General features: G+C 33.3%; 1 long non-coding RNA gene across 1 annotated transcript in view; it reads right to left on the bottom strand.

Moving 5' to 3' along the window:
* The window catches only part of LOC148277723 (uncharacterized), a 48,828-nt gene extending 25,739 nt beyond the window's left edge, over positions 1-23,089 (bottom strand). The window contains exon 1 of the long non-coding RNA XR_015823378.1: positions 23,055-23,089. This is a non-coding gene — a long non-coding RNA (uncharacterized LOC148277723). The remainder of the gene's footprint in view (positions 1-23,054) is intronic.
* Positions 23,090-25,768: the final 2,679 nt, after the last annotated feature.

Below are 25,768 nucleotides of genomic sequence, written 5' to 3'. Positions count from 1 at the left end.
TGACACTACTATTCATACATTTTATTGAGTTTCGAACAGCCATTTAAACCGCTACAACTTTATGCAGCTCTCGCAAAAAACCGTTCTCTAATTCTCTATAGTGCCAATTTTAAATAATAACCCCCCCACCCGGTCCAGTTTTTGCTGCCGTGCACGCTGGTGTTATTAGTTTTGTGTTTTAGGGCATATTTTAGTGTTTCTAGTGTCTTCATAAAACTTATTATCAAGTGGGTACACACCTCCGTCAGCAAACTTAGACTCGCCCAGTACCTTGTGCCAAATTAAAATTGTGGTTCAAAAATTATCTACAAAATAGGAAAATACAAGTCAAGATAAATGACGACCAAAGGAATCTAACCACCTAAAATACTGGTGTGGCAACAGGCTCAATATCAGGACCAGTTTGCTACATAATGCAGGTAAATAGTCTTCCCAATGTTATCTAAAAATATACCAAATACATATTTGCTGACGACACTTGTATCTTGTGCGCTGACAAAGATTACACATGTTGAGAAAAACATTCAATCGGACTTAAACAATATCATGAAATGGGCTCACGATAATGGGATAATACTGAACATAAATAAAACAAAAGTGATGCTTATTTATTCTACACATACAAGTAAACAAAACAAAATACTTAATGTTAAAGGTCACGATTATGAATGTCTCCATTTAAAAAAATCACCTTGTGCCGGTCAAACCATAGAAATGGTCAAACAATATACATATCTAGGCTTAACTATCGAAAATAATTTTCATTGGAAATTACATGTAGAAAGTGTTTGCCAAAAACTAAAAGCGGTACTTATAAAATTTAATCATTTAAAATTCTGTGTTCCGCAGGCCACCCTGTACTGTTTATACCATGCGCTGGTTGAGTCAATTATATCATATGGAGTGAGTTATTACGGGCTAACATTTACAACGTATACAAATAGGAAAAAAAAACAAATTAGATTCCTTAAAATGTAAGCAAGTAAAACCAAAATTACTTGTCAAAATGACTACGAAAATCTTTTCCCGATGTGTAAAATTTTGACGGTACAGAATATGATATACTATCGCCTGGTAACAGAGAACTTCATGGATTTCTACAAAACGCCAATATCACATAAGCATTAAACGCGCCAAAATGTGAAAGGAAATTTCATAGAAAGAAGAGCTATAAATGCGTATGGAGAGACGACCAGGGTGTATATACTCCCTCGCATAGTAAAAAGACAAAATAAAGAATAGTGATATGAACAAAAACAAAGTAAAATTGGTTTTAAAAATCTTTTTCTTAAATTCTAAGTTTAGTGTGTAAAAAATATATTTAAAAAATGGGAAAACCAAACAATTTAAAACGGTGCCAAAACAAGTGTTTGTTTATTTTATTTTTTTTATATTTCGGTATCAAAAAAGACTTGATTTACTTGTATTTAATTTTTTTAAACTTTTATTCTATTAAATGTTTAAAGAGAGAAATCCCTGCAAAAAAACTGCTTTTGCAGTTTGGCAGGAATTAAAAAAAAATGTTCAGAAGAATGCTTATGTGAAAAAAAAAAAGAAAAAAAAACTGAAGCCGAGGGAACACGAGCTAAGCCGAGCGTATTGTGTAAATGTGCGTACACCCCTAGATGATACTTACTTCGACTCGCCCGATTCTCGTTGCGAAGAAAGCCGAGTTACTACGTGACGCGTTCATTAGTATTTTACGAATATCTGTTTTATCATAGTAAATAGTTTTACGTTAGATCCTTATTTAAACTTATTGCATTTTCAAAACTTATTACCAAATAAAAAATTATAAGAAAACCACCTAACTTTCTTATTGACAACGCGGTGTTTCACTTATTTATTGCAAGGTGACATTGGCACGTGTGGCAGTACTTGGATGTTTTTAGGAAACGAGAAAATCCGAATGATCACGGATCACGGATTATATTGTTAGGAAAGGAAAATGAACATTGAAAGATGGTCCAATTGGAGCTAGTCGTGTAGAACTATTTGTCAGAATCGTAGAACGACGACGGATGTGCAAAAATGCGACATTGACTTTCTTTTTTTAAATTTGCATACACATTACAAAAAAATACACTGATAACGTATCCCAAACTCTATTAGACCAAGGGCCCTGTGTTGAGTTGGGATACAATTGGGTTGTGGTCCCATGGCTAGTGTCTCGGACTCACTGCTCAAAGATCCGTGGTTCGAATCCCACTACCCCAACTTGATTTCCGTTTTCTAATAGTGAGTTATTTACGACTCGTTGAAAAGACCCTCAAAATTAAATATTTGGGTAAATCATAAGAACGCGAATATTTCTTTTTCTAAAAAAAAATATAACGAAAAGTAGAAGCACGTACATAATTAAATAATAGCAAAAATAATAGTTTGATATATTTTTACATAAAGATACATATATTTCAAAGGGCATCTGGACAACACGCTTAATAGTATATAAATCTATGCAATATCTTGCAGCAGTCTCCTGCAATGCTCTCTTCCCTTAGACAAAATCCAGACACACTCCTTCTGAAAACAGCCTTCGATTTGGAGAACTTAATATGTTCGTCCAGAACATTGAACACTCTTGGGGCCACAATAGAGAAATTCCTGTGAGCAAACGTTGTACGTGTTTTTGAAACTAAATAATTCAAATTACAGGAAAACCTCGTACGAGATCTAGGACTCTCAATCAATATGAGCAAAACTAAGCTTATGATCATTGATCGAGCAAATAAATTAGCGCCATTATCCTTACTGCGCAACTTAGAAAGAGTCAACAATTTCATTTATCTGGGTTCTCTCATCAGCGATGGCGGTGGGTGTGAAGGTGAAATACGGCGACGTGTTGGTATTGCCAAAAGTGCTGTGAGTCGGCTGGTTAAGATCTGGAAGAATCGCAGTATATAGCAAAGAGACTGGTGAACGCCTTGGTTTTCTCAGTGTTCATGAAGGGTGTGGAGTGTTGGACACTGAGGGAATCTGAAAAGAAAACAATCGAAGCTTTCGATATGTGGTGTTGGTGGCGAGTGCTACGGATTCCGTGGACGGCCAGACGTACGAATGCATCTATTCTCCAGGAACTGGACATAGGAGAAAGACTGATATTCATGTGCGAGAAAAGAATCCTGCAGTTCTTTGGGCATATTTTGAGGGGAGACTCTGATAGTTTGGAGAAAACTATTCTCCTGGGAAGTGTCGAAGGGACAAGGTCGCGTGGACGTCAACCAATAAGATGGAGCGGCACAGTAACTGAGTTATCAGAATCATCACTGACGAATGCCTATAGAAGAGCACAAGACCGTTCCAGATGGAGGGAGACTGTCCACAGACGAGCCATGCCTGGAGTCGGGCGTAATCACCATCCCCCGACATGAGGCACGAATTGAAGAGAGATAATATATAGAGATGACACTTCATTCAAATTCGAGCTAAAAAGTAATCCACAAAGAAAAAGTCATGATCAACGGAGGGAGCAAGTGTCGTCATGTCATATCACGTTTACGTTCATAGTTCTACGATCCTGACGCAATGTGTAGAGCCGTCTATATTATTTCTTCCTAAGAAGTGAACAATTTCGATCCATATTACAAATCGCAGCAAAGATTATCAATCACACAGCGACGACAGGAAATAATTGTTGTTCATAATTAAAATATTTTTTTTTTCTCCAGTTGATGTCTGACATTGCGGGTTGTTCCAATATGCCAGGGCCGCGATTATAAAGGCTATCTTCATCGGTACATTCCTACAGGGTATACTTAACTTTTGTACTATCTCTATCTACCTCGGTATGTTCTACCGACTTATCATCTCGACATCGTATGATCGAATCCAACCAATGAATGACCCCGAAAATTCAGTCCGCGTTCCTTACAAAATTATACTCGGAAAAAGTCTAAGAACGAAGAATGCATTTATTTTTTGTTGTAATACTCGCGCGTAAACTAAAATGATAACATTAATGAAGGGTGTGCAATGCGCATCTGATACCGTAACAAAATAATGCACGCAGTTTCAAATTACCTCTAGAAATGTAGGTCCGAGATCTACTACCGACCTCGAAGAAGGGATGTTATTACGTGAACTTACGAGCCATTAATGATCAACAATTCTTATTTTTCTCACTAATTGGATGAAACTTGAGATTCCTAGCAAGCCATTATTACGACACTGCTTTCAATTTACTGCAACCCACGTTTTGCGTCACAGGACCTGCCTTTACAGGCAGTCCTCGCGGACATGAACGTGACTTCATTATAGCGCGATTAATATAAAGGATGTTTATTAATAATTTATACAGCGCTTCTTTGTGAAAATTTCCGTATAACAAGTATCCCCTACGAACGTAAAGCCGGTTGGGATTCTAGTTTCTCGTTTCCAATATCAATTATCGATTTCTCATGTAGATTACTGTTTCACAGTATTATTTTTAATTAAAACATTTACGTTTGTAAGTGAAAATTCTTGATGGAAGTTCGTTGTAATTTATTACAAAAATAAAAGACGAGTGATACTTTAATCCACAAATTTGGAATATCCAGTGACCGGTTTCATCGCTTTCTCGACATCTTCAAGACTGGTATCTTTATTAAGGAGTTTAATGTATTTATACAAAACAGATGTAAGGATAGATAGTTCAAAGTTATATGAAAGTAAATTAAATAAAGTTATTTTTATCTCAAGGATCATTTTCAAAAATTTTTCGGGTTAACTAATGAGTTGATATAATGATATTTCAATAAGTTTATGTATTTTATTTTATTTTATTAATATACACTAAATACGTGTTAATGAAGAAAAGTTAGACTGCGTTTTACCCTAACCCCTTTAAAATTATGACACTCAACTTATGCCCAACGCAAATTTAGTCATTCTCTAACCGCCAGCCGAGTTTTGACGCGATCTTGACATTAACCTTGACATACCTAGCGTCAATACAAACTATTGTCAGAATTCGCTTTTACTCAGATAGTGTTCTACTTTAAACAGCTTTTTTAACCATATAGATATCTATCATACAGGATTACAATAATTTAAAAATAGTGTATTGAAAACTTTTGAATAAAGCTCCCGTTGATCTCTTTTTCTCTTACATCGATTCACATTACATACATTAATATTATTATTTTTAATAAAATTTCACTTCTGAAATTTGTATTACTGCTAAAATCGCTTTAATGAAACTTTATCGACTACTCTTGGTTTAATAATTGCTTTTTCAATATTTAAAGATTACTGGATATACCAGTTATTCTTTCTTTTTTCTCTGCTGCATTGACATGTTTTTATACTTTTAAACTACTTTTAATTACTTATATTATGTATGTATATAAAATCAATATATTGCTGCTCTTACTAAAATGTGTCATTAATTTTGAAGATGTTTTTTAAATTGACTTAAATTTATTGTCTTATATTTCATTTAAAGATTCTTCTCATCGTTTCATTGAATCCCTTAAAATATGTATGTGTATATTTATGTTTTTCCTTTTTTTTAAATGTTATTTCTATTTTATTTTTTTTACATCTGAGCATTTGTAAATACTAACTATAAACTACAAAATTAAAAAAAAAATTTTTACATAAATTTTAATTTTTAAACAACTTCCAAATGGAAGGAAAAAAAACACAAATGTGTTTTTTTTCCTTCTCTTTTTTGTACTTTAATTAATAACCTTACATACAATTGCTTTATAATATGGAAACTTCACTGGTCCATTAGAGTTAAGTCTAACTGTGTAAAATATAAAACTTTGTAACTGTACTGTATGTTTCCTAAATAAAAGAAATAAAAAAAATAAGAAAATAAAATAATAAAAAATTAAATTCGAAACCAAAACAAAAGGAAAATGCCTGATTGTGTGGTGAAAGCGTGCAAAAACTGACCGGATAAAAGGAAAAAGACTTTTCATTAATAAGTAGGTACGAGTAGTTAGGTACTAAATTGGGATAAAATTCCAAAACTAAAAATTGTTACTATTTAAATATTAAATTTAAGTAGGTACCTACCTGCTTATGATTAAATTCCAAAACACAAAGTAAATATTTTTTCAAACATGGCATTCTTTTTGCAAACGTCAAACTCCGGTCTTTACACCAACAGAGCGGTGTACTTATGTAGGAATACGATTTTTTTAAATGTATTGAATTTAATATTATTAAATTATTACCAAAAATCCAGTAAAAATAAATAAAGGAGTAGAAATTATAAGGCGTTTAAGGATCTGATTGAGATCTACAAAAAACAGAGAATGTTTGTAAACATTCAAAAGCAAACTTTTTTCATACACAAAAAAACAACATCTTTCCATTTTTTTGTAAATGCATTATCCTCGAATGCAACCCTGGTAGTTCGATAAATAATATATTTATGCTCTTTACTTCTTTTAAACATATTATATTGAAGATTTTAATATCTACGAACACGCACAGCGCAGAGATCAATATTTTTTTTGAAAACCGCACGTAAATCGAGTAAGCCGTTTAGGAGGAGTTCGGTGACATCACACGTACAGAGGAATTATATATATAAAAATAATAATCAAATGCTTAAAAAATTCAGTAATAAGAAAGTGTTATTATAAAATTTTTCATAGGTGTATTACTGGAAATAATGATGCAATAAGGCTACCATTTTTAAAAAAACAGAATCCCAAAATTGTGTTACTCGTATGTGTAAAAGTTTGAAAATGTATGAAGAATGAAGAGTTTCAATGAATTCAAAAAGAAATGTTATGTTTACTGTAAGATGATATAATAGATATTATATAAGTTAAGTGAGTGTAAATATTACTTTATATACTTTGTAATAAATGCTTACTTAAGAAACAATTTATTTTTTTCAATAAAAAAATACGATGTAATTTAATAAAATTTAAGAGATGGTTTACAACACGTCATTTAGCTACAGAGCGCATGGACGGTTGGAATTCTAGACCCTATTTACGAAATTTAAGTATGAAATAATTTGATTAAATTTACACTCGCAGACGAATATAATTATAGTGACTTAAAAATTATTTTTATAAAAAATATACATACGACGAACAGGGTAGCAAGTTTATGAAGTGTTCATGACTAAATATATAAAGCACTGTTTCATCATATCATAATTCCTCCGAGGTTTAATTACAAAGTTGACATGCATAAAAAAGCTCATTAAAATACTTTTTTTTAAATGTTTTCTGATGAAAATCATTTATTCCATTTACCGGATATTTTTTACGAATCTCATATATTTTTATTTTATAAAAATAAACTTCACTCAGTGCTTTTTACATATTAGTAACAAATACAATAATATACATTCATGTAAGTAGAATTTTAAGACAAAAATAGCATTTAAAACAAGTTTATACTAAACAATTATTAACAAGTTAAGAAGTCTGAAAAGATCATCATCATTCCTTTTCCGCACCTAATGGTGCATAGGGCACTGCATTGGTACACCAATCGTAGCGTATTTTGATCATTTTTTTTACATGAAGGTAAGGTGATCAGTCTTACGCTTCAGGTTCCAGTCCAGGGACTATGAAATATTCTACTGTGAAAATACCCTTTTAAATAAATATTTCATATCAACCATGTCAGAAATCGATCCCGAGACCTCTTGCATGTCAGGCAAACACGCTGACCAATCAACCTTGGCAAATAAGTGTTTGTCACAAAAGGCAAAATTAGCAGTTCAAAATGGAGTCCCGGTCATGACTCTGATGTATGGTAGCGAAGTGTGGACTTATTTAAATTTATTTCAACAGAGAGGGAGAACGTTTTTGAGAAAGTAATATGGAAGTCTAGGCATTTACAGGGCTTATGACCTGTCATTGGCTGGTTTAAGTGGCCACTTTACACACTGTCTAACATTCGCCATTCTGCTCATGCAAACATGACATCCATCAAAAATCAACCATCAAAAACATCCACATTTCCTCAACCCTTCCATCTGTTGCCTATGTTTGAACATCTATATTACTTGAATTCTTTCATCAGTTGATTTTCGTGAAGTAAAAGAGCTGAAACGTTTATTACGTGGGTGAGATTCATCCGGCTGAACCAAATCACCTACTAGGCAACGCTTGAAAATAATTTTCCAATTTTTTACTTCTTCTTTTACCAGGTAGTTAATTCAACAATGTTTGAGTTTGTCCAAATGCTTGCAGTTTGAGCATACTCAAACATTGTTAAAGTAATTTTATTTATACCTTTAAAATATAACAATGATCTACATCTGTTGACTTTTGTGAAGTAAAAGAGCTGAAACCGTTATCACGTATGAATGTTACACAGTGTCTAAAGTGTTTTCAAAAACGTTTTCCCTCTCTGTTGAAATAAATGTAAATATGAATAACTCCCTAGGGAGGAAATCTAGCCAGCCTCAAACATTGTTGAAGTATGGACTTGGAAAAACAGGGATGAAAATCGGCTGAATGCTTTCGAAATGTAGAGATCTCTCAGGCGGCTGTGTGGTTAAACTATGTTGAGATCCGTTCAATGTGTAAGGCTGAGATAAGCATTGAAATCTCTTTACTCAGTGCTGTTTTCAAGCCAAATTATCCTCGGCTTTTTCCGTCTGTGTGTCACAAGAGCTCCTCAACACACCTCAGTCAACTTCTAAGTAAAACTCGTTAACTTGTAAAATAAAATAAACAGTAGTGGAAAATGTCGTTTCTTGGGACATTATGCAGAAAAGACGTAACATGTTGTCACCTACTCGACTATTTATAGCATAGATTGCTTTATCAAAAGGGAAGTCTCGAAAACTTTTCGTCAATTTGATTAAAGAAGAATGAATATGAAGGGTACAGGACATAAAGTAGGGATGTCAATTTCTATATGTTTTAAAGTAATAGTGGCATCTGACATGATCTAAATTTCTGTTTAGTAAAATTTGACATCAAGGCTGTACTGTTCAAAGATACCATACCGGGGATGAAAAGTGAATGTTACTTAAATAATAGAAATAAAACGATAAGTAATTGTTGATTTAATATTAATTAAAACCATTATTCATGCTTTTAAACAGTATTGGCTATTTGTATTAAGCAGGTTCCTTTATAAAAATAAGAAATTTCATTAATATTCAAAGCATTATCTTTGTGGTCAAACATTTTACTAAATGTTATTAAATATTTGTAAATAATCGCTTACCGACTTTTCTATGGCTACCGGTTTCGAGACGCACCCTCCTCTTCGTCAGGACACCAATTAAAACAACATGCAAACCAACATGCAAAACCCACTATACACCCACAGAAAATAATATGGAAATATTTCACATTAGGACAGCTTTAAAAAAAATGTTCCTTTGATCAATAATATAACAATCTTTCAATGTAGTCCTTTATACGATGTTCCACTGTAATGGTCACCCTAAACCTACTAAACTCACCCCCTCCTTCCATCCCCACTACCTATTTTCAACTATTTCTCAAACAACATATAATATTTTCATAATTTAATTAGTGCATGTTTGTCCTAATCAGTGCTAAAATGCATGTCGCGTTGGTTTAATTGGTCACCTGACGAAGAGACTGGTACGTCTTGAAACCGGTAGACATAGAAAAGTCGGTAAGAGGTTATACACAAATATTTAATAACATTTAATAAGAAATTTTGTGCGGTAGATTTTTTTTAAAATCAGTTTTTAATAACAAAGTTGTTTTTATTTATTTTATTGGGTTCCTTTGAATTCATAAGTTTATTTATATGTCTAAGAGGTTTGAAAACTTGAAAAGTTCTATCTCAATACGTCCTTTTTCGACATTCATCCTTTTTATCCTGTACCCTTCATATGTGGCAAACTATCAAATGCGTAGTCATCTCGGCTGTCTCATTTAAACTTCAATTTCGTTCGGCGTTCTCTTGTTTCTGACAAACTTTTGCCATTTGGTATTTTGTTTTAGTTTTGTCAAAATAGTGAATGTTTTGAAACACTGTTAAATTCCTAATTGTATTATTTGTGTTTGATATAACACACATTTCGTTTTCATCTGATCGATTTTACCACCACATATATATATTTCTCAAAATCGTATCCTAACATTGATGATGTTTCAATTTCTGTACATGAAGGAGTGCGGATATTATCCATGGCCTCATCCCACAGAGTTCCTCCAGGATACGCTCGGTTAGAGCAGTTGGAAAACCAGAAGGAATGTGTATTTAACCACGCATTTCTATCGATTGTTGCGCGGTGTTATTGACAACCCTGAAATTATGCGGAGCATTAGCTTTTATGTTCGGGATAATTACCTTAGACAGCGTCAGCATAGGCTGTTTCATATTCCAATAAACAGGACCAACCTGCCAACGGCTATGCCTGTTGGAAGGACTATCTCTATGTTGAATAATATTACTTTGGACATTGACATTTTTCACGTCTCTGAGGGAGTGTTTCGTTACAAGATTCTCTTACTTTTTAAACATAATATAATCTGGATATTATGTATTGTTTATTTATACCTAATTTTACCTACAATATTTTGAGTTTGTTCAAATTTTTGTAGACAAGGACTGGATTCAACTCTCCGGGGGAGCTGTCAATATTAACAAAAAACAACAGAGATAAAGAACATTTTAGAGAAGGTAATACAGAAGTCTAGGCATCTACAGGGCTTATGGCCTGTCAATGGGCTACCGGGATGTTAGGCCACCGGGAACTGACAGTAGCTTGTTACTTGACCTAATGTCTGAACAGTTGTTCAATGTGTGAGCTGTACTAATAATATAATGTTGTTTTTTTTTTTTTTTTTTTTTTTCTCTCTTACTATAATATATGTATATATATCTGTGTGGATTTAAATGTGAATATGTATTTTATATATATTTTTTAGACACTATAAGTATAATATATTAAATCATGTAAACGAATGCCTCGACACGGGTTGTGCCCAGTGAGGTATTCATATTTAAAAAATAAGTCTTATGTAAAACGTGAAACAATAAATAAATAGATGGCTGGTTTCATAGATGGACAATAGATGGACAATAATAGATAGACAATAGATGAAAGAATTTAAGGAATAAAAATGTTCAAATATGGGCAGATTGGTGAATGTTACACAGTGTGTAAAGTGGCCACTTAAACCAGCCATTGAAAGGTCATAAGCCCTGTAGATGCCTAGACTTCTGTATTACCTTCTCTAAAAGGTTCTTTATCTCTGTTGTTTTATGCTAATTTTACTTTTTTATTTTCATTTGTTCAACATGTATGAATTAAGATATTCAATTTGTAACGTACATATAGGTATTTGAATAAATAAATTTGAAATTAAAATTAAAAATTATCGCTTAAACAATTTTAAAATCTCATGCCCGCTCCCTGACCGGAGCGTTAAGCGACCATAAACAGACTCCAGGCCTCTGTCGACCACCAGCTCGTTTACATCCAAACCAAGATTTTGAGTCCAATACCAAGCAACATATGCACTGGAAGTAAAACTATCGGTGCCGTTGACGAGTACATTTACCTTGGGCACAAAAGCAAATTGGGAAAATTTCATGAAACTGCGGAACTACCTAGACGATCCGGGTTACGTTGGGCTGAAAGTAAAGTAAAGCTGAAACACCTTTTCAGAAATAAGGAAATCCTAAATAATCTGAAGGCCAAAGTCTACAACTCTCTTGTCTGCCGGTGGCAACATGCGGTCTTGAAACCATGCCACTCACTGCTAGAAGTATTCACAAAATTATAATAAAAGAAGTATTCAGAAAGACAAATGTTGGGCGTCTCCTTAAGATACCAAATAAGGAATGAGGAGATGAGACGCCGTGCAAAAGTGACTGATATCGCAGAAAGAGTGGGAAGACAAAACTGGCAGTGGGCGGGTCATGTGGTGAGACGAGAAGTTGATAGATAGACCCCCAGATTATTAAATGTATGCATTGAAGAGGTTGGGATTCGTTCTGCGTACTACCAGAGTTTTTTAAAATACCCGTGAACTGAGAACCCTTTACAACTCCTTGGTGCGAAGTAGACTCGAGAGTGGCTCAATGATTTGGGGGCCACATGAATTAAAGTACTCTCTTATCATAGAGAAAATCCAAAAGAAGTTTCTTAAATATCTCTACATGAGAGAGTGCGGGTATTATCCTTGGCTCTATCGGACCGAGTTTCTCCTAGGTGTGCTTGGCTACAACAGTTTAGAGACTAGAAGGAATGTGTATTTGACCACATATTTTTATCGATTGTTGCGCGGTATTGTCGATAATCCTGAGATTATTATGAGCATTGGTTTGTATGTTCCTGATAATTACTTAAGACAGCGTCAGCATAGATTGTTTCATATTCCGATATACAGGACCAACCTGCCGATGGTTGTTGGAAGAGCTACCGCTATGCTGAACAACATCGCTCTGGATATTGATCTGTTCCATGTATCCGAAGGGGTTTTCCGGAGTAGGATTCTCCTACTACTTTGACATGAATCTCTTTCGTGTATTTTTTTCGTTTTTATAATATGTACGTATTAAATGTATGTTTGTAATGTATATGTTATATTTAAATAAATGAATTGAATTGAATAAACTGAAAATCCTACGAAAGTAAAAGGAAAGTAGGGAGACCACAGAGGAGATGGTCTGACGATGTCGTCGAACTCGTCGGCCAAGGGTGGAAACAGAGTGCCCAGGGCAGAAAACATGGAAAAATTTGGAAGAGACCTATATCCAGCAGTGGAGAGAAACGGGCTGATAAAAAGATGTTATATAGATGTATTGTATTGCTTAAAGTTTCTGTTGTTTATATACTCGTGTTTTATATATCTTTTATGTATATGAAAGCCTTGTGGGCGTGAAAATATTATTTTAAAAATTTGAATAACTCACTCTAAACGTACGGGCGTATTTGTATTTCAAATAAGAGAAAAATTAAGAAACCGGAATAAGCAAATGAAATCCTTTACTGGAAGGATTTATGAAAAAATTTACCTTTTGAATACATGTCACCATTGTGATAAAAATGAAAATAAAAATACAATAGATGAAATAAAAGAAAGAAAGCTTTACGTACATATTTACTCTTTTATTAATAAATGAAAAAATATTATTCAAGATTAAGAACACTGGAAAACCCGATGAAAATTGAACAGTATATCCTTAAAATATGTATACATTTGAGAGGATAAAAGGGTTACTCCGGGTAGAATTACATACATAAATAATGAGTCTACTCACGCAATATTGCCTATCGTTTCAGGGGAGACTCCGTGGGAAGGAAGTAGATTCAGTTTCGCGTCTGTCTCCTTGAAGACTTCATCCAAATACCTCCTGAATAAACGTCAATCATAAATATATAACAACAGAGATGAAGAACATTGTTATGGAGGGAATTCACAACGGATGCAATAATAATTTAAGGGTATTCAAAGATGGCCGTCAGAATGATGAATATCATACAGTGTGTTTAGTGATGACTTTTTTATTTTATTTTTTTAATTTAAATTAAAAACATATTAAAAAACTAATTTAGGGACATGCAGATAACAATATTTATTTACAGACATGCTTATATAACTACAACTAACTAAACTATAAAAAATGTAATATTGTTTTCAGGCGTTGCCTAACATGTAAAATAATTCAGTCAGATTAATCTCTTCACAACAATAAAAGTTTCAGCTCTTTAACTTCACGAAAATCAACAGATGAAAGAATTCAAGCAATATGGATGTTTAAACATAGGCAAAATGTTACGCAGTGTGTAAAGTGGCCACTTAAACCAGCCTATGACAGATCATAAGCCCTGTAAATGCCTAGACTTCCATATTCCCTTATTTAAGATATTCTCCATCCCTGTTGTAATTTGTTAATTTAAACTATAATGTTATTTACAAAAGCAGAATAAAAATTATGATACATTATAAATCAATAACTCATCGCAAAAAATAATCATTATTAGAAACTTATCTCCTATATTTTAAGCTATTATGAGTATAAAAATGTACGTATTATATTATACAATATAAAAAGAATGACGTATTAAGAATCACAAATATATAATACAGCTTAAAAGTATGTGATAAAGTATTAAAAATAATAAATTAAAAGAGTATGAAAAGAAAAAAATACAAAATATACAAAATACAAGCTAAAAAGGTAAGAAAATGAATTCAAACTTGTCAATACAAAATGCAATCTATAAAAGAATAAAAATAAAACGTTTAAAAATTACTTGTATGTACCTAAATAATACATGGTAAACACCAGGAATAACAGTCAATATTAATCATTTCATTGGCGAAACAATCATTATACCAAGAGGGCCCGGATGCATGGCAAGAAAAAAATATAATAATAAGCTTCCCAAAAAAATAAGGAAATAAATTGTATTAAAAAAATTGCAAAAGTATTAAAAGTGTTTCTAATACATAAATGTTTCTATATTATAAATGAATATTTGGAAGATGCAATTGAATAAATCAAAATATAATAAATGTAAGCAATAAACACAATAATTTTGTAATATATTTTATTTATTTGTATTTTTTATTTTATTTATTTATTTGTTTATTAATTAGTTAAATTATTTTTAGACTTTTTATTTTTTTTATCTTTTTTATCTTTTAAAATTATTTTTTATTTTTGTTTGTATTTTTTATTTGTTTTGGGTCAGGCTGTAAGAAACTACTAGTGGCGATAATTTTGCCATCTAACCATGTATCTCTCTCTATTTTCCATATCCGCTCCTAAGTGGAGCATGTGGACATCACCAGTTGCCTACGAGACCTTATCGCCAGCCAGCACTCTCGCTTCTTCCCATGTCAATCCAGCGCCCCTTAATTCCGCCGAATAAAGTCTAAAGATCGTCATTGACGGCTTTCCAGGACGGCGTGAGCCCGCAGGTTTAAAGAAGAGGCAACTAGGGTTTAGGTTCTCCTGAGGCATGCGCAGCACGTGTCCAAGCCAGGTATACCTTTGTTTTATTTTGCATTTATCACATTGTTTTTTTAAAAATTTATTTACAATTTTAAAAAACCCGTTAGGGTCATTTTATGTCTCGTCTAGTCTAGTTAGTTCAGTCATCATGTGCTTTTTCAGATTGATTTTAAATTTGTCTCCATTAAAAGTTTTCAAGTAGTAAGGTAGGTCGTTGTAGTGTTTAAGTCCATTATGTAGTATTTTTGACTGTCCTGTGTTTGTCTTTGCTTTTTCAATATGATAGTGTTGTTGTTGTCTGGTGTTATATTTGTGTATGTCAGCATTTTTGACTAATATTATGTCGTCGTCTTGTTTATTATGATTAATAAAGATTTATTATTATTGTTATTTTAATTATTTACTTAAAGGCAGTTTAACACATTATTTGAGACATAAGTCCCAACTCCATGGAATTAAAAGTCCTGTTTTGAGTTTAGACAAATATTATATTGGATCAGAAACAAAAAAATAATAAAAACAAAAAAAAAACAAATATATGGCACACTAATATGGTAAACAGTAAACTCAAACATTCGTAAAAACATCAAGGAGTTTCCCACTCAAATCCCTCCCACTAAGAAAAATCCAGTTCTTAACTCCTCTCTTACTAAAGGAGTATGAAATAAAATCTTTAAAATTATATACATAATACAGTTTAAAAAAATTTAAAAGCTTACACCTTACGTGACTATTCGTTCCGCATTTAATTGTTTTAAGGTAGCCTATCCCGCTGTCGCGGGATTTGCGGGATTGGGGAGCAGCAAAACAATTCGACGCTGGCTGCAGAATTGGCCATTTATTTACAAAATCCTAGTAGCTATGGAGCCACGAGTGCAGATGAAATATTTAGCTTACTATTCAAAAGTCTACATCGAAAGAATATTTTTAAAAAACTACGAATAAATACTTGTTTTCTTAAATACTCAAATAATTGCCCAAACATAGGAAGCTGTTCCGATTTGAGGGAAAAATAAACGTCACATTACTTATACCAGCCAATGATTTGTCATAAGCCCTGTAAATGCCTTGAGATCCATATTCCTTTTTCTAAAATGTTATTTATTTATATTGTAATATATTATTCTTTACATTTGTGATCTTATAAAATTATAAGAGTTTTAATTTTTTTATTTACTTAGTTTAATTACGATATGGGTACTGTTCTATAGTAGAAAATCCGTGAAAATAAAATCATAATATAATTAAGTATTTAATATATGTTATTGGTTGGTTTTAGTAACCAATTTACACAATGCCCATGTTTGAACGTCCGTATTTCTTCAATTCTTGAAAGCTGACAATTTCACTCTGTTGTAATATCCATCAACTTTCTTTGAAATAAAATCTAGCAACGTTACATTGTCAAAGCTACTGTCATCGAAATTTTTTATATGTTTGTTTGTAAACGTTGTAAATTATACTTTCAGTAACCTGAAGAAATTGAAAGCTTTGAAATATTAAGAAAATGAAAAAAATCGTACTTAATAAATTTTGATTGATGTAACTTTATTCATAGTTTATATTAGTTCTTTTGAACTTTATTAAGAAAGCATAAATAAGCTAATTAATGAAAAACATACAAACCGAAGCTTTTCACAAAGCTTGTTTTCTCTTATTAATAAAGTTGTTGTCTTATTATTTTAATACAAATAAAGTTTTACTGAAAGAAATAAGCGTAAAAGCTTTTACGAGTTGTGTTAAATGATCACTTGAACCAGCGCATGACAAGTCATAAGCCCATTTACAGAGCAAGGCTTCTGTATTTTCTCTTTAACCCTTATTTTGGCATAACGAAAAAATATTTATTTAAGAATTTCAAGTCTAAAAAAGCTTCAGAATCTTAAATATTTTTTGTTGTTGTTTTAATTAAAGTTTATTATGAATTTTCTTACGGTAATTCATAATCAGCATTCCATGCCCGCTCCCTAGTTGGAGCATATGGTATCCACGAAGATCCTCCTGGCATCTCTGTCAACTGCCAGCTCTTGTGCATCCTCCCAAGTCAGGTTCGCGTCTCGTAGTTCTGACATGAACTGCCGACGAACAATCAGCAGCGGACGTCCAGGACGTCGAGAACCTGATGCCTTGTAAAATAGGCAAGCGTGGCGAGCCTTAAGAATCTCAGGAGGCATCCGCAGTACATGGCCGAGCCAACCGTGTCGCCTCCGCTTGATGACAGATGTTACCGGAATTTTCTGCATCCGTTCTTTTATTACTTCAATACGCACAAAGTCAAACCACCGAACACCCAAGATTCTTCTGAGACACCTATTCTCAAAAATCAGTATTTTGCTGTTTAGGGCGCTAGTCAGGTGCCACGATTCACATCCGTAGAGGAGAATAGGTGTTATGCAGGCGTTATATAGGTGGCATTTGTTTTTTACTGAGTAAATCTAGATCTTACAGAGTAAAAACGATCTCCACACAGCCTTCAAACTGTTGAATGTGGCACCTAGCTCCTAACCGCACTCTTAGTTCTTTTTAAAAGCTGCCATTTTCTGTAACATATACTCTCAGGTATTTGAAACTCTCGACCTTTTCGATGATTTGGTTTGACAGAGTCAGGGGATTTCGGACATCGAGGCAAGAAGTGTTACACAGTACATGGGTTTTTGCAATATTGTTTTTTAAGCCCATGCATGCGGAGTACCTATTCAGCTTATCTATTGGGGCTTGAACACCTCCGACTGAATTGTCAATTATAACCGCATCATCGGCATACTCGGTATATATTTACGGTCGCAGAGCTTTTGGGAGGGGGATATGGATATTCCTCGATCTAGTGGAATTGACTTTCTAAGGATGAAGTTTATAAGGGTTATAAAAAGGAACGGTGCAAGGACGCAACCTTGATACTGTAGACAAAAATGAAAAATATCATAAAGCAGTTTTAAGTGAATGCATAGGTCTTATACATATTCTGACGAAAGGATGAGGTTCGATAGACCCTTGCTGTTCAAATCCTTTTGCTAGAATATGTGTAAGACCTAAACAATTGGTTTTTGATACATTAAAACTAATGAATCCAAATGTTTAAAGATAAAAACTGGATTTCAGGGAGCCATTAAGCTAAACACATAACAAAAGGGATGGAGAACATTTTAGAGAAGGGAATATAGAAGTCTAGGCATTTGCAGGAATTATGATCTGCCATTGGCTGGTTTAAGTGATAACTTTACACACTCTTTAACATTCACCATTTTGCCTGTGTTTGAACATCTGTATTTCTTTCATTCTTCCACCTGTTGATCTTACTGAAGTTAAAAAGCTGAAGCCTGTTGTGAAGAGATTCATCTGATCGAATTATTTCACATACTAGGCAACGCCTGAAAACATTTTTTAAACGTCTTGAACCAGTTGGCTTTCTTTCAATATTTTTAGCTTGTTCAAATGTTTGAAGACAGAAGACTGGATTTCATCCCCGAGAGAGTCATTAAGATTAACAAATTCAGACGTCGTGATCATTAAAAAGAATATTTATAGTAAACCGAAACCAAAAAAGCGAATAGCAATAAGTACACTTATTTCCGTTTCACATTTCTTGATACATCATCATCATCATCATCATCATCATCATCATCATTCCCTTTCCGCACCTAATAGTGCATAAGGTACTGCATTGGTACACCAATCGCAGCGTACCGTAATTATTTTTATTACATGAAGGTAAGGTGATCAGTCCCACGCTTCAGGTACCAGTCCAGGGACGATGAAATATTCTAGAGCGAAAACGCCGTTTTAAATAAATATTTCATATCAACCACGTCGGGAATCGAACCCGAGACCTCTTTCATGGTGATCAAAAGCTGACTAATACATTACGAGGCCGACATAAATAAATTGATTTAAAAAAAAAAAATTAATTAAAAAATCAATTATTTCCCTAATACGTGTTTTGTGGTGTTCAGCGTAATGACGAAATTCATAGCTATTCTACGAGGGGAGCTGAGGGTATAATCTGTATCATAAAGGACTCAAGATGAAATGAGTTGCCAAAAGAGATTAGGAATGCTAGGTCTATGGCATCGTTTCGTGGGATGGTGATGATTTTTGTTGAAAACAAATATCCATATGGGTAGAAAGTCATCGGAAAGTGTCTGGATTTTATAACGATGTTTTTGTTTTTTTTTGTGTTTTTCTTAATATTTTTTTTATAATCCTCATGGACTTTATCCTCTGGAAGTCAATTCCACTTGATCAAAGAATATCCATCTCCTCCTCCCAAAAACTCTACGACCTAGAGTATGCCGATGATGCGGTTATAATTGACGATTCAGTCACGGGTCTTCAGGCCACTGTAGAGAGCCTAAATAGGTTCTCCGCATGCATGGGTTTAAAAATCAATATTTCGAAAACCCATGTAATGTGTAACACTTCATGCTTAATGCCCTAAATCCCCTGACTCTGTAAAACCAAATCATCGAAAGGGTCGAGAGTTTCAAATACCTGGGAGTTTATGTTACGGAAAATGGCAGCATTCAAAAAGAACAGGCAGTGCGGCTAGAAATAACAGGTGCCACATTCAACAGTATGAACGCTGTCTGGAGATCGGATATTTACGCAGTGAAAACCAAATGCCGCCTATATAACGCCTGCATAACACCGATTCTCTTCTATGGATGCGAATCGTGGCCCCTCACTAGGGCCAAAAACAGCATAATTCTGAGTTTTGAGAATAAGTGTCTCAGAAGAATCTTGGGTGTCCGGTGGTTTGACTTTATGCGGAATGAAAGGATAAGAGAACGGACGCAAAAAACTCCGGCGACAACTGTCATCGAGCGGAGGCAATACGGTTGGTTGGACATGTACTGCGGATGCCTCCTGAGAGCCTTAACCACGCTTACCTATTTTACAGGCATCAGGTTCTCGACGTCCTGGACGTCCACTGCTGACGTTCGTCGGCAGTTCATGTCAAAACTACGCGACGCAAACCTGACTTGGGAGGATACATAGGAGCTGGCATCCAACAGAGATGCCCGGAGGATCTTCGTGGACACCATATGCTCCAACTAGGGAGCGGACAAGGAATGATGATTTTGTTGATCGGTTAAGGTATAACTTGATGTTCAAATTTTATTTGTACGACTATCTAAAATAAATACAATACAAACAAAAAAAATAAAAATACTTGGTTATAGAACTTTCGAATTGAATAGGGATCTATGATTGGTGTGGGGTAAACGAATACGTCAATTCTTTGTTCTGTGATAAATACACATCAAATCCAGGGAATCTGGGCAGTCTATCAATGAAGTGATTGATTTCCTTACGTTTTTCCGTACGGATTTTTCTTTCGAAGAAATTCAAAATTGCTCAAAGATAAAAACTTATACTGTATTTTCTGATTTTAATTCAATGATACAGAATCGGAATCGTATCTGTCAAGTCAATTTCGTCTGTAGGTAAAATGGATGGTTATAAATTATACAAATAGAAATCAAGAACGATATGACTTTCTTTTTTATAGGATCATAAAATATGTAGAATGTGGTGTCTCCATCACTCTTCTTCAGGTATAATATAAGCTCAAGAAAGTTAAACTTTTCCAAGTGAAAAAATCAGAATTTTTATAACTATGCGCAGCCATGTTTGTTGGCGTCTATCAGAATTATGTATATTTTTATTTGTGGTGAATACCCTATATAGCAGGGGCGAGTCGTCCAAATAAGCGAGCTTATCGTTATTTATTTATAAATACGCCCAATGGGTAAATTTAAGGACATATTTATACAAAAGAAATTATTATAAAGGAAAGTAGAAAGACACAATGGTATATAGTAGACTTGGTGGGAGTGGAAGTGGAAGAGAGGTGTTTATAATTGAATTTGATTCAGTGATCGTCTGAAAGAAGGCAATTTGCTATCAAAGAAATCAAAACTGGTATGTTTGTTGGCAGACCTAAGAATTCTGGGCATAGGGGAATGAAAACCATTGTTAGTTCTATGGTTATCGGTATGAAAGAGTAGGTTTAATCTAAGGTTTCTAGTTGGGATATTTAATTTTATTGAGCTCAGTGGTTCAGGCGTATTAAAGAGTGAGTTGTGAATTTTAAATAGGACTAGAAGGTCGGATTTATTTAGTCGGTCTTGAAGAGAAGATATATTTAAGCTAGTTTTTTACTCATTATTTGACTTTCTTTAATAATGTTTTATTGTAAATATATTTATGGGAAAATAAATAATATAATTAATCTACATTACAAATTACCCCCGCCGTTTATATCTTCCAACAAAAAAAATCTATAAAGTGCGCCCAGCGCCCAGCCCGTTAACAGTGAATGATGACTCTAGCCTCAGCTTATTCCTCTTACTCCATACAAAGAATTTTAAGTTTAAAAACTTACATTCATTTTTTTTTATTTTTGCTTTATTTTCTTGGTTTATTAATATGAAATAATGCGTACGTTCTTTGTGTTTTTTATTTCGTTATTTTAGTTATTTTATTGAAAACAGTGCCACCGGGGTTTCCCAAGAAAATTTGTGATAACTTATAGGTGACAGTCAGCTAAAGATTTTTAAAATTATTGACAACATTATAATTCCATTTATACAAACTCCAGTCATCCAGATTGCCAAATATCTGGATCGTTATCAGGAAATAAGCTCTTTTAGGCGTAAATTACTATGAAAATAAAACTTTGTTTTCAGTGTTACACAATTTTATTATTTTACAAGAAAATTACTACGGTAAAAATAGTTATTTGCGATTGAGCTACAGGAGTTATAGAGCAAAACTACTGCCACAGATCTCCTTTTTGTTCTGCAAGGTCTAGAACCAACTATCACATGCACTCGCCTATCCCTAGGCTCCATAGATATGGCAATCAGTATGAGGACTAGGCTGATATATTTAGTTCTGGACTGGATAGTTATAAAACGAGTCTGATTTCTTTTTTTCTCTCGCAATATTATTCTTAAACTTTTCTTTATATTTAAACGTGTTTTTCCTTTTTTTGTTTTTTATTTATTTATTTATTTATTTGACACTTTATATACATATACAATAAATATACATAAAAGGGCGGGCATATTGCCTTAAGGTAATTTCTTCCTACCTACCCAAACCGTTCAGTTTGAGAAAATTATAAATACATGGACATATTGAATCTTACAATTTTATACAAAAATTAAAAGCAAAGATTAACAAAAATAAATATAAATTTTAAAAAAAATAACACTATGCTATGAAGAGAGGAGAGGGGATGGGAAGGAAAGAAGAAGGATAAAGGAACAATTTAAATATTTAGATAGTGACCTTTCAATCTTGACTTAAATGTAAATAAAGAAGGGGCGTCTCTAACATTAGTGGGTAGATTATTCCACAATCGAGCGGCTACTACTGTGAAAGAGGAGGCAAAAAAAATAGAGCGATGGCAGGGTATTAAAAGGGTTCTCTCAATACTAGAACGAAGAGATAGTCCGTGTTGTGAAAGAGGTTGGATGAGCTCTCTCAGATAAACAGGCGAAGTGGGATTATTTAAAATATTGTGAAGAAGTGATAGAATGTGAATGTTTCTTCTATGCCTGATACTGAGCCAGTGTAGTTGCGTGCGATACTCGGTTATGTGGTCAAATTTGCGAAGATTAAAGATAAAACGAAAACAAATATTCTGCAATCGTTGTAACTTATCAAGCAATTCAGAGTTAGCATCTGGATAACATACATCCGCGTAGTCAAGGAGTGGAAGAAGTAAGCTCTGGACTAATGTTTGCTTAACATTAATTGGCAAGAAATTCTGTAATCTTTTAAGTGAGTGCAAACTGCTATAAAGTTTACGACTAACTTCGTTAACCTGATCGTGCTACTCTAAATGCTTATGAATGATAATACCTAAGTTTTTGACTGAAGTCATGAATGGAATTTCTGTACCATCTATTTTGAAAAGAGGAAGTGTGGAAAAAGTCACCTTTGAATACATTTGTTTTTCATATTTATGTATTTATTTCGTTAATATTTTTGGTTGCTTATGTGTATTTACCTACTTGTTACTATTGTTATAGTTATGTAATTTTATAATTTTTTGTTATGTTTTTATGTATGTATTTTTTTTTCATATTTATGTTCAATATATGTTAAAGGCAATTTATGCCATTTATGTAAAATAAATAAATAACAGCAATACGTATAAAGTAAATACAAACGTGTCACTGGCATTGAAGATGTAGTACGCCACGGCTACCCTCTCCTTCTGCAGAGCGGTGACTGCGCCACCGACCGCTACCGTCGCTTTTATCTACAAAATCAAACACACTTGTACACGTTAGTGTTAGCTACTAAAAGCATGGGTCGTATCAGCACGTTGGTTTAATATTTTTGTAAAATTACTATGTTGAAGTTGTATAGCAAGATTTACGTGTTAGTGCAATTGGTGTCCTGACGAAGAGACGGGTACGTCTTGAGACCGGTAGATATGGAAAAGTCGGTAAGTGATTATCTGCACTCATGAAATAACATTAATCAATATTTTTTTTTAATTATAGAGAAATTAACATATTGTTTTTTTTAAATATCTTACACTTGGACCTCGGATTAAACAACTCTGTGGTGGACGTTTGCCTAACATTATCTTTAAAACATCAAGTATTATTTAACATGATATAAAAATATCCCTTTTATGTACAATAAAATTTGTTTTATATTTTAAGTTCAAAGTTCATTTATTCAATTACTCTTATAAAATGACCCTCTTACTTATCTACTCTTTTGTGTCAATCAATATTTTCACGTGCACAATAAAATTTGTTAAAAATGAACAGATTGCTTTTTTTTTACCTTACATTTGTGTTATGATTATATTTTTCTCGATCTGGCGACATTACGTGGCGACTTCACACATGCGCGCAGCGAAAGTGGGGGGATTTTTGGACACAATCTGATGTATTCAAATATGATTCTACGCTCCTTCTGGACTATTCTTAATTCTATGCATATTCATTTGAACCATTTTCATCATCAACCCCCAAATCCGCAGCTGACGATGCATGGAACGCTTCGTCGGTAAAGTACATGCAGTGTATCTCGATCATGTGTTACAGGACGGCAAGGTGATCAGTTTTACGCTTCACGAACCAGCACAGGGACAGTGAAATATTAGTGTTAAATCAGCTTATAAACAAATATTTCATGTTGAACTTACCAGGAATCGAACCCAGAACGTAGTTGTGTAGAAAGCCAGCCAAAGAAAAGTGAAACTGAGATGATGGCACATTTGTAAAAAGAGTGAAAAATCAAATCTACACAACAGTTAGAATGTTTTTTACTTTGGTAAATGATAAATTATGCATATATTCGTTTTTTTTTATTCCAAAATAATTTACTATATATTTGACTAATTTAAATGATTTTTGAAGTCTGGCTGACCACAAAATCTAAGATGTGCATTTTGCAGAAAACAGCCAGCCCTAGTAAAAATCCGATGTATGTTGTGTCATTGTGTATTGAACACATTATTTTATATTTATATTAGGGTACTGAATTGTAAAGAATCACTTAATTCATTTGTTGTAATAACTTTAAATATAATTCAATTAAGTGTTAGAGGAATTTTGTCGATAATTTTAGTCAGGCTGACCACGCAACCAAACGTATTTTGCAGAAAACCGCTAGATCCAAAACTATATGATACCTTAATCAAACTTAGAATGTATGAGGTGACATTTTGTATTAAAACATGTTTTTTTACTACAGGTATTTTGAAATTAATGAATTTATAAAATTAAAATACTTACCTATACATTTATCCACCTTTACTTATTTAGGAAAACTAGATTTCTAGAGACATTCAGCTTCCCATCAGCATCAAAACTAAGATTTTTCTAGTGCTGTGCAAATAAAAAATGCTGTTTTTGTGATCAACGTTATTTTCTGATGGTAACTATTACATTTTTTTGTATAAAGCGGCCTCTTTTTAGCAGAACATAAATTGACCATACTGCACCCGATAACACCAATATCAGATTTATTTCAAAAATGTGGACTGACTGGTTTCTGTATGCCTACGTTTAATTATGGTACAGACATTATAGAGAAATTGTATGCTTTTGGTGAAGATTCTTGAATAATGCATTAGTCATTCGATGAGGATGTGGATAATTCGTGATAGCATAAATTATTGATCCGGATTCAAGTGGACTAAGCTTGTATGTAGTAATACAATCAACCCCCACCGAAATATTGTCTTATTATGTCAACATTGGGAGTAAATGCAATCACCATAAACAACAGAACTACTCAATCATCCGTCTGCATATTTATAGATCATTATGTCACTGTTATCTTATATCTCTTCTTGCATTTTATCGGGCAAGGGCTTCTATTCTGAATCTTCTCCATCCCTTAGAGAGTGGTTAATTTGGGATTTTTTTTTGCGTGTTATCAAACTTCGCTTTAAATATGGCCACAAAATTAAAATACAAATTATCAAGTCCTACAGAACTGCATAAAATGCAGTTCGTCAGCAGGGGCTTATAGGTAAGTTCTAATATATATACATAATCATAATCATAAAAATACTATATAGTTTTATTCCACTTTTATTTATTATTTTTTTATATTTTTTTTACCAGTGACCGGGTTTCGTCGTGACCGATGTCGTCAGACTGGTGGGAGGCTAAACAAATTTATTTGTTATGTACAAGTAAGGGGTTGTAAATCATGATTTTATATAATTATGGATATAAAAGAATTTAAATTAAAATTATTTTAGTATAAGGTTATAATAATTATAAGAATATAAGTTTTGTTTGAATATATATAATAAAAACTCGTGTAAAATATATAATTTTATGAAGTTTTATAATGAAAATGTATTTGAATTACATGTATTTAAATTTAATTAAAACTATATCAGGGGCCG

Source organism: Micrasema longulum, unplaced genomic scaffold (genome assembly GCF_059751315.1).
Source record: "Micrasema longulum isolate JH-2025_06_02 unplaced genomic scaffold, ASM5975131v1 h1tg000988l, whole genome shotgun sequence".
NCBI lineage: Eukaryota > Metazoa > Arthropoda > Insecta > Trichoptera > Brachycentridae > Micrasema > Micrasema longulum.
Note: the sequence above shows the minus strand (reverse complement) of the source record. Positions and strands in the feature narration are given on the sequence as shown.